Here is a 14,854-nt window from a genome sequence, read left to right as displayed (position 1 = left end):
GAGCTCCTTGTCCAGTCCCCCAGCTTGTTCTCTTGATGCACACATTCCATGGGGCCACAAAAGGTTTCACAGCAATACACAGAAATATTTAGAGACAAAAATGTTCTCTTTACCAGAAAAAAAATAAGCTAAATATTCAAATCTTAAGAATTGCCTCAATTTTTTATCAGAAATCCTTGTAATGGAATGTCATATCATGGTCAAAATCCTATTAAGGAAGGAATGTAGTATTACATATTTTATTGAATAAAAATTAAACCCAACACAGTATGCAGTTGACTCTACTTAGCATTAACAAAATACAAATATGCTGTAAGTTGCAGTGCACACACACAGAGGTGCATCTCAATGGTGGATTATAAATTATTTGAATTACCCCTTTCACATCGCAGTATCCTCTTTTAAACTTCTCTATAATGTCTATTAAATATAGAACATAAAACTTACTTTTTAAAATAGCTATTATCTACCTCATGAAAAAAAAATACTACCTAATCTGCCAGTGATACTAAAAACAAAAGTCCACTGTAATTTTTACAGTAAAACATATTTCTCAGTTTTGTTTCCAACCTCTCTACTCTCAGCCTGTCCTCATGTGCAATCACCTTCACCAACTATGGAGGCCTACATGGTGAGTTCCTCATAACTGGCATGGAGACGTGTTGGGAATGCAGGGCCAGGCAGTTCAGGGACACTGACGACATGCTTAAGGGATGCTTGGCCATTGGTCTCTTGGCTCTAGTGAACCGTGACCTGATACATCAGCTTCCCAGAATCAGAGCCCCTGATTTGAAACTACAGAGAAACCTGACAGTAAAGGGAATCAGAATGCAAACTCTAACACTGACAGAATATCAGGAGAGAGTCAAGAGAAGACTGTGAAACAAGAATGCAGTGGGCAAAATGTATTAAGAGGTACAGTATTAGCTAACAGGAATTAAGTTTGAGAAACTTAAAAAGATTCAAGTTAGCTAACATATAACAATACCTTTGTGACGGAGTTCTGCGATGAAATTCAGTTCACAGCTTCCGCAGGCATGTGGGGGTCTGCGGAAGCAGCATCTCTCTGTGGCCCACAAACTCTGCAGGTCCTAACAATGGTTCACGCCTTCAAGAGCTGCTGGTGCTGCAGCACCGTCCATTTCTTCTTCTGTCCCACCGCACACCAAGAAGCACAGCACCACCGTACCACTAAAACACTAGACTCCGCACCACGTTTAGGGGTTTATATAGCCCTCGGTTCACTGCTATTGGTCCAACCTTATGCTAATTAGGGTTTGAAAGAAGGAACCAATGATATTGGTCCAAATTTATGCTAATTAGTGCGTGGAAACGTAGTAACGCTATTGGTCCACATTTATGCTAATTTGTGCGTGGAAATGTACTAATGCTATTGGTCAGCTTTTTGAATATTTATAGTAGATTCATTCATAGCAGTTAATTAACATGTGAATGAATGGGTTGAGTGTAGTTCAGCTGCAAAGCACTTGCCTGGAATTCGTCAAGCCCTAGGTTCCCCAGTTCCCAGTTCCAAGAAGGAAAAGACAAAAAGGACCCCACCAAAATGCAAGAAGAAAAGGAGAACGTGTGAATAAGCAAATTTTATCAATATATAAAACCTTATTCAAGACACTTTGCACGTCTGCTCGTCTTACTTCCTGAGCCACCACCACCAGGAGGGAAATCATGCACCTGCAGGCTGGGAGTGTGGCAGGCAGATCGGTGTCAACTTCTGAGAGGTGATCAGCGATCAGGATGGCAGCGATCCTACCAGCTTGTGCCAGGGGGACAGCCATCTGCAGTTGGAGCATATGGACGTGTACTACGACAAGGCCACTGGTGACAAGTACGTGCCCCGCGCTGTGCTGGTGGACCAGGAGCCTGGCTCCATGGACTTGGTGCACTTGGGCCCCTTTGGGCAGATCTTCAGGCCAGACAACTTGGTCTTTGGTTAGAGTAGTGCTGGGAACGACTGGGTCAAGGGGCACTTCACAGAAAGTGTAGAACTGGTGGACTCTGTGCTGGATGTTCTGAGGAAGGAGTCAGAGAGCTCTGATTGCATGCTGAATTTCCAAATGACCCATTCCCTGGATGGAGGGACTGTCTGGGATGGGGACCCTCCTCATCAGCAAGATCCAAGAGGAGTACCCAGACAGAATCATAAACATGTTCAGTGTGGTGCCTTCACCCAAAGTGTCCACCCAGTGGTCAAGCCCTACAATGCTATTCTCTCAGTTCCACCAGCATGCTTCCATTTATAAGACATTTCCTAAGTAAAATTTACCAAAAAATATATATATACATATATATACACATATATGTATATATATGTAATTCTTAAGGGATTTGGAATGGTTGGAGGAAACTGAACAGGGGCATGCAGAAATATGTTAGGGTAATCAAATGCTTTTATGTCTTATTTTTCATGGCAGTCATACAACATACATATTTGTGAAAGTCCAGAGAACAATACAACTAAAAATAATAAACATTATTTTATGCTAGTTAAATTTCAATATAACTAAACATTTTCTTTAAAATATGTAGGTTCAAAATAATGTTGGCAACTACTAGTGCTAATCTGTCCATAATGGTTTTGGCTCCAATTCCAGCATTAGGTTTCCATGTGTCTTGAAAACCCTTGTGAGATTTTTTATTTTAAAGGCATCTATTTATTCTATGCATTAATATGGGAGCAACTCAATTTTTGATTGAACTTTCCTTTCTATCCATGAACATTGCATAAATAACTCATGTTGTATACTGTGCATGTTTTTTAAATTTTTTATTGTCTCTTTTTAGTTATATATGACAGCAGAATCTATAATTGTAGAAGCACGGAATATATCTTATTCTAGTTAGAGTTCCAGTCTTGCATGTACCTGGTGGTGGGATTCACTGTGTTGTTATCATGTATGTACATGGGAAAACTATGTCAGATTCCTTCCATGCTCTTTCCCTTGCTTATGCCCCTTCCTTTCCTCCATTCCCCATTGTCTAATCTTCTGCATTTCTACACTTCTCCTCTCCCCGCTCCTCTTATGGGTTAGCTTCCACCTATCAGAGAAAACATTCAACCTTTCAGTTTTTTGGAATGGCTTACTTCTCTTAGCAGATCCATCTATATGCTGACAAATGTCATAAAGCCATTTTTCTTTATGACTGAGTAATACTCCATTGTGTATATATACACCGCATTTTCTTTATCCACTCATCTACTGAAGGGCATCTAGGTTGTTTCCATATCTCAGCTATTGTCAATAGAGTTGCTATAAATATGGATGTGGTCTGTCACTGAAGTATGCTGATTTTATATCCTTTGGATATATACCAAGCAGTGAGATAATTGGGTAAAATGGTGGTTCCATTCCAAGTTTTCTGAGAAATCTCCACACAGTTTTCCAGAGTGGTTGCACCAATTTGCCCTCCTACCAGCAATGTGTAAGTGCATAATTGTTCAGTTCTTGAATCCCAATTTTCATCAAGTCTGCCCTATTTTGTATTTTCCCATGGAAGGTCAGAAAGTGGGAGGTTGAGGTGGTGGGATGGGGTGCAGCAATGTGTGGAATGGGCATCTGTAGCAGACAACCATACTGAGTCTGGACCTGGCCTCCAATGGATGACAGGTTGGCACACCTTGGCTTGCCTGGACATGGGCTGGCTGCACCAGTATGGCAGGTTCCAGGAGGCTGCAAACTGTGCTTGCCACCTGTCACCCAGGCCACCGCCCAGGCTGATACTCCTCCCATTGCTCGGATGTCACTTCTTGAAAGGGATCAATAGATTGGTTACATTGCTTAGTAGACAAGGTAAGCGTGTCACCTTTACATTACACAAACAACTATGTTTTTCAAATTCAAAACATTTCCAAGAGAAGAAGAGCATATCACAAAAGCTCTCAAATGTCAGGCTAAAAGAAAAAAGGTGAATGCTCATATTTACTTCTGCCTTTGATCAATTGAGATATCACACATCATGGAGCCTCTGGAAAATTCCATCATGTACTAATGGGATAATGAAAAGGAACAAGACAAACATGCTCTTGGTATTACTGTACAGAAGAGATTTAACTAATCCCCCAGGCTGACTGATACAGGTGTAGTAGTTAGGACTGTAATATAGTAACCCAGAGATTTGGCTCCAATATCACATTGGTCTGGATCAAAATACAGCTCAGCATTCACTAGTTATTTATCTCTCTTGCCTCCGTTTCTTCGTTCATTCCTTTGATCAGGAAATGTATACTGGGAGCCTGTCATGGGCCAGGTGCAGTTCTGGGTCCTAAGAATACATCACATGGTGTTTGTGTTCTCCTATAATTTCTACTTGAAATCCTGTGCCCTAATGCAGGGTCTTTGGGAGGATTACATCAGAGACTGGAGCCTTCTGACTGGGATTAGTGTTCCTATACAATGAACTCTAGAGAGCTTCCTCACTTTCCAAACTGAAGGGATGTACACAAAACTCCTGACCAATATTCTTTAAAACCATCAAGGTCATGAAAAACAAGAAGACTGGGAACCAGTCACAGACAAGAGGAAACTAAAAATCCATTAAGACGGAGCACACTGTGGGAGCCTGGATTAGTCCCTGGATCAGAAAAAAGGACAGTAAAGGCAAAAGAAAGTCTGGGGTTAGATTAATAGTGATGCACCAAAGTTGATTCTGTGGTTTGGAAAGAAGTACCACAGTAATATAAAATAGCATTAGAGGAAACTGAAATGGGTTCATGATATACAGGAACTCTCTCCACCAGCTTTGCAATTCTGCTATAAATTTAAAGATTTTACAAAATAGAATGGCTACATAAAGAAAAAAAAATGAACACCTCACCTTCAACCCCATCCCCACCCAAACCAAAAAACTTGAATGAATTTTCCTTTCAAAAATAACATGCCTTATTTACATATACACACACACAATTACACATTCTCCTCAGACCTGTTGCACTGCCCCATCACCCGAAGCCTCCAGCCCTCTACAACCTCGGGGTCCCCTGAGACCCGATGACTGGATGTAGGCTCCAGAGTCTTCTGCAGCCTTGTCAGGATGAAATATGCTTTCCTGGTCACCTGAGCCTCCCTGCTGTCGGATCTCACCCCCTTCAACCCTGCAGGGGCTGAGGTGCTGATTTCCCACCAGCTCAGAGTCTCTTGAGGCAATTTCGGTAACTGCCATTCACAGAAGTGTGCACACGAGCTGAATGTCAAGACAGATGTGGAAGGACAGGGATTGCTCAGGCCCTTCCCAGTGGGTTGTCTGCACATTCTGAAATTCCGAATTTGGCTTTTGCTCCTGGCTTTTAGACTGGCTCCTTGTTTCATGTAACATCAGTTATTCAGTGAACAAACATTCATGAGCACCTACTGTGTGCAAGTTCATCACTAGTGCTGGATCCAGGGATCATAAGGAATGGTGATGATCCTGTCCTCCAGGAACTGAGACTATAGGGGGACTAGTGAGAAACTGGGAAGTCAAAGGTAGACGGGTGAGTCCACATGAAAAAGTTGAGTCAGGTAAATGGATATAAGCACATCCATGGAGGCACAGGGATGTGGACAGAGACAGTCCCTAAGAGGCAGTGCCAAATGGAAGTAAGGTCATGTCCTGTGGCTATCAGAGGAAGAGTGGCCTGTTCTGAGGGAAGCTACTTCAAAATTTCTGATATTAGAACCACCATTGAGTTCCTGAAAAGAGGTTGACAATACTGGTTAAGAGTCAGATGGTAAATATTCCAGGTTTTGAAGGTCAGAGTTCTTTGTCACAACTGCTCAATTCTGTCATTGTCATTCAAAACCAGCACTGGCAACACCTAAATGACCAGATGTGGATATGTTCAAATAATGCTAGGTAAATGGAGTTAAATGGGGGGATTTCATGTATTTTCACTTTTCAGAAAGCAGTGTTCTTCTTTTTATTGTTCTTGGTATAAAAACTTACCTAAAAGGCCTGAAAATACCAGAAGGCATATTTGACCCAAAGTCTTATTTCACCCAAACAAGAGTAGTGTGCACATTCTTTTGTGCAGATATTTGCAAAGGCAGCTAGTGAGGGAGCAGGGCAGAAAGCAGCTGGAGATGGGATTAGAGAGAGAAACAGTGCGCACCCATTCAGCCTTGGGGACTAACCTGGAGCTGTGTGTTCCAAAATCCCCTGGAAATGCCTGCCTGGATTTTCAGAACCAATGGTGATTCTCGCCAGCAGAGGTCACCCCAGGAGTGTTTCAGGAAATGAGCTGTATTGAGGAAGCAGCTAGAGGCTCTTCCAGACCAATTCTAAAAGTCTGTGTCACCTTGATTGAATCCCTTTCCTTCTCTGGGTTTCTGCTCTCTCATCGACACTGGGGCACTGCGGGAAAGTGATCTCCTCTTGGCTCCCACCAGCTGTCATTGATCTTTGCATGTTTCTCTCCAGCTGTTTGACCTTCAGCACCACAGACAGCGACCCAACACTGCCAGGATGCTGTAAATTGAGTCTGTATCCTTCCCACTTGCCCTCTGCTGAGGACGTGCAGGGCAGAGGATCTAGGCTCCATCTACGAGGAATCTCCTACACTGTATGTTTCTGTGGGGTACACGAATGCTGTCGCTGCTGCCGCTACCACCAAAAACCTCCCTCGAGCTGCTTGTGACTCTCCAGCTCTTCTGCCTCTGTCAGGGAAGTGTGGGCCTGAGAGGGAAATGCAGAAGGCCACATGGAGGGAAGAGAAAAGCATGTGAAGATTCATTGAGCCCATCCAGCATCTGCCTTCCTCTTGCTCCCCTCCTCCTCTCCCTCTCCCAACACCTCTTCTTCTGTTGCAGCTGAAATGGGCAGTGACTCCCAAGCAGAATTGACACTGTGGTATGTTGCTAGGGCAATGAAGGATCCTTTTGAAGCAGGGCCAGTGGGGCCGTTCTATGGTTGAATGTGAGGTGTCCTCCAAAATCTCATGTGCAAGAGTATGCAAGAAGGTTTAGAGGAGAAAATATTGGGTAATGAGAGCCTTAATGCAATCAATGGGATTAACTGAATGGTAACTGAAGGCTGGTAGGTTGTGGCTGGAGGAGGTGGGTCCCTGTGAGCACGCCTTTGAGGTATATATTTTGTATATATATATCTCTCCCCTCCATGCCTGATCATCATGTGAGCCACTTCCCTCTGCCACACTCTTCTGCCATGATGTTCTGCCTCACCTCAAGCCCCAAGAAATGGAAACAGCTGCCTATAGATTGAGATCTCTGAAATTGTGAGCCCTAAAATAAACTTTTCCTCCCCTAAAGTTGTTCTTGTCGGGTCTTTTATTCATAGCAGTGAAAAAGATGACTAAAACAGGGCTCCAGGGGGCTGGGGAATAGCTCGGTTGGTAGAGTGCTTGCTTTGCATGCACAAGGCCCTGGGTTCAATTCCTGGCACCACAAAAAAAAAAAAAAAAAAAAAAAAAAAAAAAACAGGGCTCCTGCGAGCCCTGTTCCTGTTCATATGGGAATATTTGCCTGCATTAATTCATTCCCACGGTCACTGTCTAAATGGCTAAGGAAAACAGTAAGGATCTTCCCTGCCCTTGACAGACCATCCAGAGAAGGCTGACTCCTCAGTGGGTTAGGCTGATTCGTGAGAACTCAGAGCCACTCACCTGTCTCAAGGCTTTCACTCCCTCCTTCCCAGCATCTGTCCAGTCATTGGGGGGATGAAGTATCCTTTTGGGGGTCACTAGGTCAAACAGGTTGTTAGAATGGAGCTTTCCCTCCTTTATCTAACTTGCAATCAACAGGGAGAAGAGTTCTTCATGCACTTACTTCCTTTACTGGCCCCTCCCAGAGGCATGCAGGGTGAAAATGAAGACCTAAATGTGGAGAAAATATCATCAATCTCTGTTTGCTGGCCTCATCAGTTGGCCAAGCTGTGTTTCCTGGGAACTGATTTGGCAGCCTCCTACTGGTGGAATAAGTTTCTGCTCTGCAGTGTCCCAGAGTGCTGGGCCAGCTCAGACTCGGGCACCATCTCCTTACATCCTCCTTTCCCATACTGAGGTGGGATTCCGGCACCTAGAGCCTCGGGCCTAGCTCTCCATTCTGACTCCTGGCAAGCACTCCAGCTCCAAAACGTTTATCCTGGGGCAGGGGGTTCAAGACCCCCTGTAGTGGGGCAGGGAGACAGCTGAGCTACATGCATGCCACAGGCAGTTTTCTAGTAAGTGCAGCAGTGTGCCCCGCCTTCTGGAGTTCAATCCCCTGAATTTTACATCTGGGCCTTGCGTGTGCACACTTGGATACACACACACACACACACACACACAAACACACACACACACACACACACACACACACACACACACACACACCTCTGCCTGGAACTAGGGCTTGTTCACCCCTGAAGAATTCCTGCTCCAACTGCACGATTCAGCACCACTAGCACTTGGTGAGGTCACCCTACCCAAGAAACGAAACCACAAGCTCTCGTGGGAGCCCTGGAGGACCTGAGCTCTGCACAGAGGCCTGCACTCTCCTTCCCTGCACCTGTGCAAGTGCTCTCTGTGCGGGATCTTGGACTTTGGAGTCCTGCCTAAGGATCTGGAACCCTCCACGCCACACCCCCTCTCCGGCCCCTCCTTCGTCTTTCTCTGGTCCGAATGTCTCGCGCTAGGACCAAGGCCTAGCACTAGGTGGCGCTGAACAGGCAGAAGACCGAGCTTCAAGCTCCCAGCAGCGGAGACTGCGCAGCGCAGGTCCAAGGTTCACAGCTCTGGAGCTCGGACACCACAGCGTCGTCCCGCATCCCTGCTGACTGGCCTGAATGCAGAGCAGCTCCTCTCCACGGCCTTGAGGGTCACCTGCATAAGCGGCCCCTCCCCCGTGGACACGCTGCAGGCCAACGTCACTGGTGTTGCCTCCGAGTGACCCCACCCAGTAGCAGGTAGGGAAGGCGCCCAGGTGGGCTGGGCTAGGTGTGTCCTGGAGGGCAGGCGTGGGAACCGCTATGGGTAGTGGGTGGGGGCGCTCTATGGCCAGTGAGGGGTCCTGTGGTTCCCCAAACCTTCCTGTGCAAATGTGAGGAGTGCTGGAGCCACAGGGCCATTTATCTAGGGTGGGGCTATTGCAGAACCAGGCATTTGCGGCCCTCTCCTCCAGAGCCCCGAGTCGAGTCACACTCAGGAAAGCACAGATTCTAGAGTTGCCACTGTTGTTCTGATTCTGCACAGACTGATAGTTCTTATTGTTGTGATTCTCAGGCTCTGCAAAGTAAGAGGCTAAATTTTGGAAGGTGGACATGAGGCATCAGCGAAGACCCAGCCCCTGCCTCTCCAGTGGCCTTTTGGACAGGGTGACACCCTACAGATCCAACAATCCTCCCATCCTGCTAGATTGATCAGTGGCTTAAGGGTTGTGCACCCAATGCCAGGCTGGTTGCATGACTGAAAAGGGGATGGATGTCTGAGTGGCATCATTCAGCAGACCCATGCTTGGTGATCAAGGTCTTGGAGGGATTTAAAATGCTTGGGAGGAGGGCCCATGGAGTCAGCCGTGGGGAGGGTGTCATGAACCACCTCCACCACCAGATGCCAGGGTTCCTTGGCTGCCTTCAGGACACAGGAAGAGTGGCAAAGTATTACCCAACCCCAGTCCGCTGGCCCCCAAAGGATGCTGATTTCCTGGAGGATAGGTGTTGCAGCCAACAGCAGTGATTGACGATGAGTGGACTGAGCCACTTCTGGCAGGGAGTGGGCCTTGACCTCGAGGCTCCAGAGGCCTTCCTCCAACACCACTTTCCTCAGTGTCCAGAAGTATCCATAATAGCAGATTTGTTTCCTGGATAGGGCTGGAAAATACTGAAAAAACCATTATCCTACCTTGACTTGATCCTTTGATATTTTTCTAACTTAGGAAACTTGTTAAACAGTCATAGGGGTTTCACACCTTAGGTAAAGCCAGTAAGCACAGCCAGGAGAGGAGAATGAGGAATGATTATTACTTGAAGCAAGTAAGTAGAGCACTGGAGAAGGGCCTAAGCAGTGTGTCCTGGAATAAAGGAAGCATGGGCATGTTATTGTGGAGGCCTGTGCATGCTGGAGAGATTGCTTCTGGCATATAGAGGCGGGCACATTGCTGCACATATGCAGTCCAAGGCCATGCTTCTTCATACGTGGCTTGCTTCCAGATGGCAGAAATGTGATGGTGCATGCCTGTAATCCAAGTTCCTCCGCAGGCTAAGGCAGGAGGATCATAAGCTTGAGGTCACCTTTAGCAAGGACCTCAGCAACATCGTGAGATCCTGCCTCAAAACAAAACTAAATAAATTGTTGCATGGGATTCTCACACAGAGACAGGGAATACCAGGGTATTCAGCAGGAAGCACTGTTTATTTGTGAGGATACAGTCTCAGTGGATTCTTATCCAAAGGCTGAGCATGTAGTGTAGGGAGACATAGTTTTTTGTATTCTTGTTAGTTTCCTTTTACATACTAGTTCTTTGTCTCCCATATGATGTAATACACATCCTGTATTGAGCATTCTATTTATAAACTATAAAGTAGCAAGAATGTTACAACTGAGTTATGGATGGCTCACAAGGATATTGATGGCATAATGTTATTTTTCCTTTGTTCTCAGAAATCTCTACCCCAAAAACATAAAAGGTCTGGAGATGTTTCTCAGTGGTAAAGCACCCCTGACTTCTTTTCTCAGCACCAAATCAAAGCAAACCAAACAAATGGCAGGTGAACTTCATTTAGGGCAAGTTTATTTAGAGTAAGCCAAGTTTACCCTAGGTCACTTAGAAGAGGAACTGTGTACCTCTGACTGGTTTTGGCTGATTCTTTTTGGCCTGTTCTAAGAGCCTTTTCTGAAACAAAGTAACAACTTCTAGTGCTGTTCGCAGTGAGCCACTGCCCGCCTGCAAGCACAGGTGTTTACAAGTTCTGCTGGCAGCTAACCACTTTGCAGAAAGGTTCCTAGCAGGCAGAAAGGTCTGAACAGGGGCAGAGCTTGACTTCTGGGTCCCTTTGGGGATCTCCTTCCTCTTGGACTAGTGTAACCAACTACCTGGCAACACCTCTAGTATCTGAGCTGCAGAGAGTTTGAATGGCCTTCAAATCCAGAGCTTTGAGCCCTGATTGCAGGCCCGCACCTCACTCCACATTCCTGGGGCAATCAGCTGCAGAAAGGATTCAAACTTGATGGTTGTTTTCTGGGGCACCTCAAGGCCCTGATTTTGGAGGATTTCACTTCCATCCCACCTCTGTGCCTTAATGAAAAGTATTTTGAAAATATTTTGAAAACCAAAAGAATGTCTGAATGAGTGGCATTGTTTTATAATTTTTAAGTCTTTTTAGTATTTTACCTAATAGAAAAAGAAAACTGGATTCTTCTATTTATTTGGGGTCTTAATGTGACCTCCAGAAGTGCCACTTTATACTCTTGAGAGAAGGAGGATTCAAAGGAATCCTACTATTACCATAAAATTGCTTTGACCCATGGGGCCTAGAAGGGGCTGAAAGCAGTGACCCAGGACACATTTTGAGACTGCTGCTCCTTTTAGTTGTTTCTACTGTTGCTAATTTTTGGAGTTGTTTAGTCAGGTCTCAGTATCTTGTTATTTAGAAATGTTTGTTTCTGTTTTTGTTTTTACTGGATATCTTCCTGCTTGGAGCAATTTATAGTTCCTTAGTCCATTGATATTTGCTTTCAACTTGCACATATGATTTGTCATGTTTCCCCCAAGCTCTAGGAGGCATAGTTGATTGGCAACCAATTGCACACATTTTAGCTGCACCCTGAAGAGCTGTCAACATAACTAAGGTGATGAAAGTTTGCATCACCCCTAGAAGATTCCTCCTCCCCTCTTCATTGCCTCCTTGTTTCTAGGAACCACTGACCTGCTTTCTTTTAATGAGAATAGTGTGATTTCTGGAATCTTATTTAAATACTTTCCTAACTTATGTTATGTTTCTGTCTAGCCTCCTTTGGCATATTTTCAGTTTCCTCCATTTTGCAGGTATCTCTCATTCCTTGATTTTTAGTGTTGAGTACTATTTCTTTGTATAGATATTCTAAGATTCATGTGTCTGTTCAACTAGCAATATGTGCAGATTTTAGCTATCACCAAAATGGTTGCTGATTCTGCATGTGGACGTGCACTTGGGGTTCAACTGGATGATGCCTATAGTTGGAGAGTCTGGATCCTGTGGTAGGTGAATGTTTAACTCTGAAACTGCCAAAGTGGTCAACACTTAATATTCTTTTCACAGGTAAGTTTTAGTAGCTTCCCATTTTCACTAGCGCTGATGTACTGTCGGTCCTTTTTAACATATCATTTAATATGTCATCCCTTAGTTACTGCAGTCCTGTGCCAAAGGTCCAACAAATCACATCTGGTCATTTGTGCCAAAGTCAAACAGAAAACGTAACAGAGAAAGCAGAATGGCCACACTGGGAAGGCAACTTGCGATCTGGCATCTCCACACTGTCTTTGGGTCAGGGCTATGAGCTCTATAAGTTTAGAGGAAGAAGACGTGCATAATTGAGCTGTCTTGTCCACTGTAACCCAGTTGATTGTTCTCTCAGTTCTGGTTCTGCAGGTGGCTCTGGAGAAGTCCTTATTTCTTGAGGGGGTAGGTTCCACTTGCCCAGTCAGACCTTGGATCCTAGAAGATGGATTGAGAGAGTTTGATTGATCCATTGCCCTGAGACAATTGCTCATACTTAGGGGGGCCATCTCACCATTGTCACAAGAGTCCACTCCATCCTTGGAATATGACCTTTACCGCTGTTCCTTCCTCTTCTTCCTCCCCTCTCCTTAGCCATGAAGGAAGCAAGGTTAACCTATTCCTATCGTAGGCCAAGTTATTTGTCATTTGGTTCATGGAACAGCTGCTAGAGGAAGGCGTGCAACACACCATGGCCTTCTTTCCTCAGTCTCCAGTCATGAGGGCCTCAGAAGATGCCTGGATTTCAGTGAACCCCTGATGGGTGGGGTGGTCCCACTTGGAAGAAACATGAGAACTGTTTTCGTAGGACACTTCCCCTGCCCCACTCTTCTATGTCTCTTCTCCCATGTCTCTGCATTAGCAGGGATGTTTCCTAATAAATTTCAGTTTCTCACACATATTGTCATCAAACTGATGCTCCTAAGATGGTCACAAATATTTCACTTGTGTTGCATGCCCCTTGCAGAATCAGGGCTGGGCATGCTTCTCTTGGAGCAGCAGATAGATATGTAGTACTGGGAATGTAGTAAGGGAATACTGAGACCTCCAGAGACCCACTAAGGTCTCCCAGCATCAACAAATGATTCAAAGTGCTTTGGGAGGGACAGGGCACTGAGCTGCCTGGGGAGCTGAAAGGCAGATACTGTGTGACCCAACGGTGTTAGAGCTTGGTTAACATATTTAGAAGAGACCTAAGGACCAAAGGTGCCATCAACCTGCTGCATTCTGCTGAGATAACCACAATAGCATCAGGAATAACTGCGAGGAAGACTGTGATGGGAGTCCTGAAGATGATGGTGGGGATTTCCCCAGAATAGCTTGGGTATTACTTCTCAGTTCTTTGACCATATAATGCAAGGAGTTTGGTCTTCCAATGGTGATTTTTTTCCCCTTTAGAGCAGTAGGGTGGGGCAGTCCCTCTAAGAGACCTGATTCAATAATGGGCAGTTCAGTCATCCTGAGTTTCCAGGGAGTGCTGAGCACTTGGTCAGATAACCTGGAAGTCAGAGGGAGGATTTATGGCAGGAGACAGGAATCTCTCTGAAAGGAGGGCTGACTGGAATGACATGTTTTTCAAGACAAGTTACAGGTTTCCAGCTGCCAGTGTTTCCAACTTAGGCAGCGAATGTGTGGTTTGAGAAACCAATTGGGCAGCTGCTGCATGGTTCCTAGGAGCCTAAGGAATGTCTTTGAAGCTAAAGGATTTTCAGGCCTTGGCCAGCTGGCTCAATGACTGACCACCTCTTTTACCACTAGTCCAGACTCAGAAAGGGCTTTGGATTTTGTCCTCAAGAGCAGAGTATCTGCTGGAGGGAATCAATGGACAAGGAAGTATTCAACCTTTTCCAGGTATGGCTAGAGATACACGCTTTCTCTGGGTTAGAGAATAGAAGCACCGTAGAGAAAGAGGAAGTAATGAAAGAGGGAGGGATGGGAAGGGATCAGCAGGAGCAGGGAAGGGAATGGTGAAGTGGTGCAGGAGGAAAGGGAAGGAGTATACAGAGGGGTCCAATGTGTGAGGGAAAAGGGAGGAGGGAGGAGATGTTGAGAGGATGAAGGCAGAGAAAGAAATGTGGGGGGAGAGGGATGGCATAGGGGTGAGAAAGAAAGGCTTGTGAACAGGGGAGGGGAGTAGGAAAGACCACACAAACAGGGTGGGGTGGCCCAGAGGCAGTGGCGGAAGACAGCCCCTGTGGGACTGGATAAATCTGGAGAGGCCTTATTGGAAGGGATTTAAGTGGCTTTCAGCGGGAGTCATTGTAATAAACCTGCTGCAAACACTTGGTACATCAGTCTTTGTCAGCACTTCTGATTATTTTTTTCATGATACACCAGAGGTGGAATTACTGTATACATTCTGTGTCCATTTTATGGTTTCTTAATACTCCAGAGTAGTGGTGCCATATGGAAATATTGATCCAAAAGCAGCAAGGAAAACTGCTGATCTCACTGTATCCGTACCACTTGGACTTGAATAGTTGGTCTGAATCCTTGCTAAGTGGATAGACAAGAAGTACTGTTTCTTGTCCAGTCAGATGCAAGGCCCAAATCAGATGCCATGCCCACAGGTCCATGACTACTGTTGGACAGCTGTGGAGACTTTTCTCTGGGTTTTGATGTGGTTGCTCTAAAGAGTGGATCATTTCCTACCACCGTATTACCTTGGGGG

At 45.4% G+C, this 14,854-nt stretch overlaps 1 pseudogene; it reads left to right on the top strand.

Moving 5' to 3' along the window:
* Nucleotides 1-1,037: 1,037 nt before the first annotated feature.
* On the top strand, nucleotides 1,038-2,261 carry LOC124961164 (tubulin beta-4B chain-like; annotated as a pseudogene).
* The last annotated feature ends 12,593 nt before the right edge of the window (nucleotides 2,262-14,854 follow it).

The sequence above is a fragment of the Sciurus carolinensis genome, chromosome 12 (genome assembly GCF_902686445.1).
Source record: "Sciurus carolinensis chromosome 12, mSciCar1.2, whole genome shotgun sequence".
NCBI lineage: Eukaryota > Metazoa > Chordata > Mammalia > Rodentia > Sciuridae > Sciurus > Sciurus carolinensis.
Note: the sequence above shows the minus strand (reverse complement) of the source record. Positions and strands in the feature narration are given on the sequence as shown.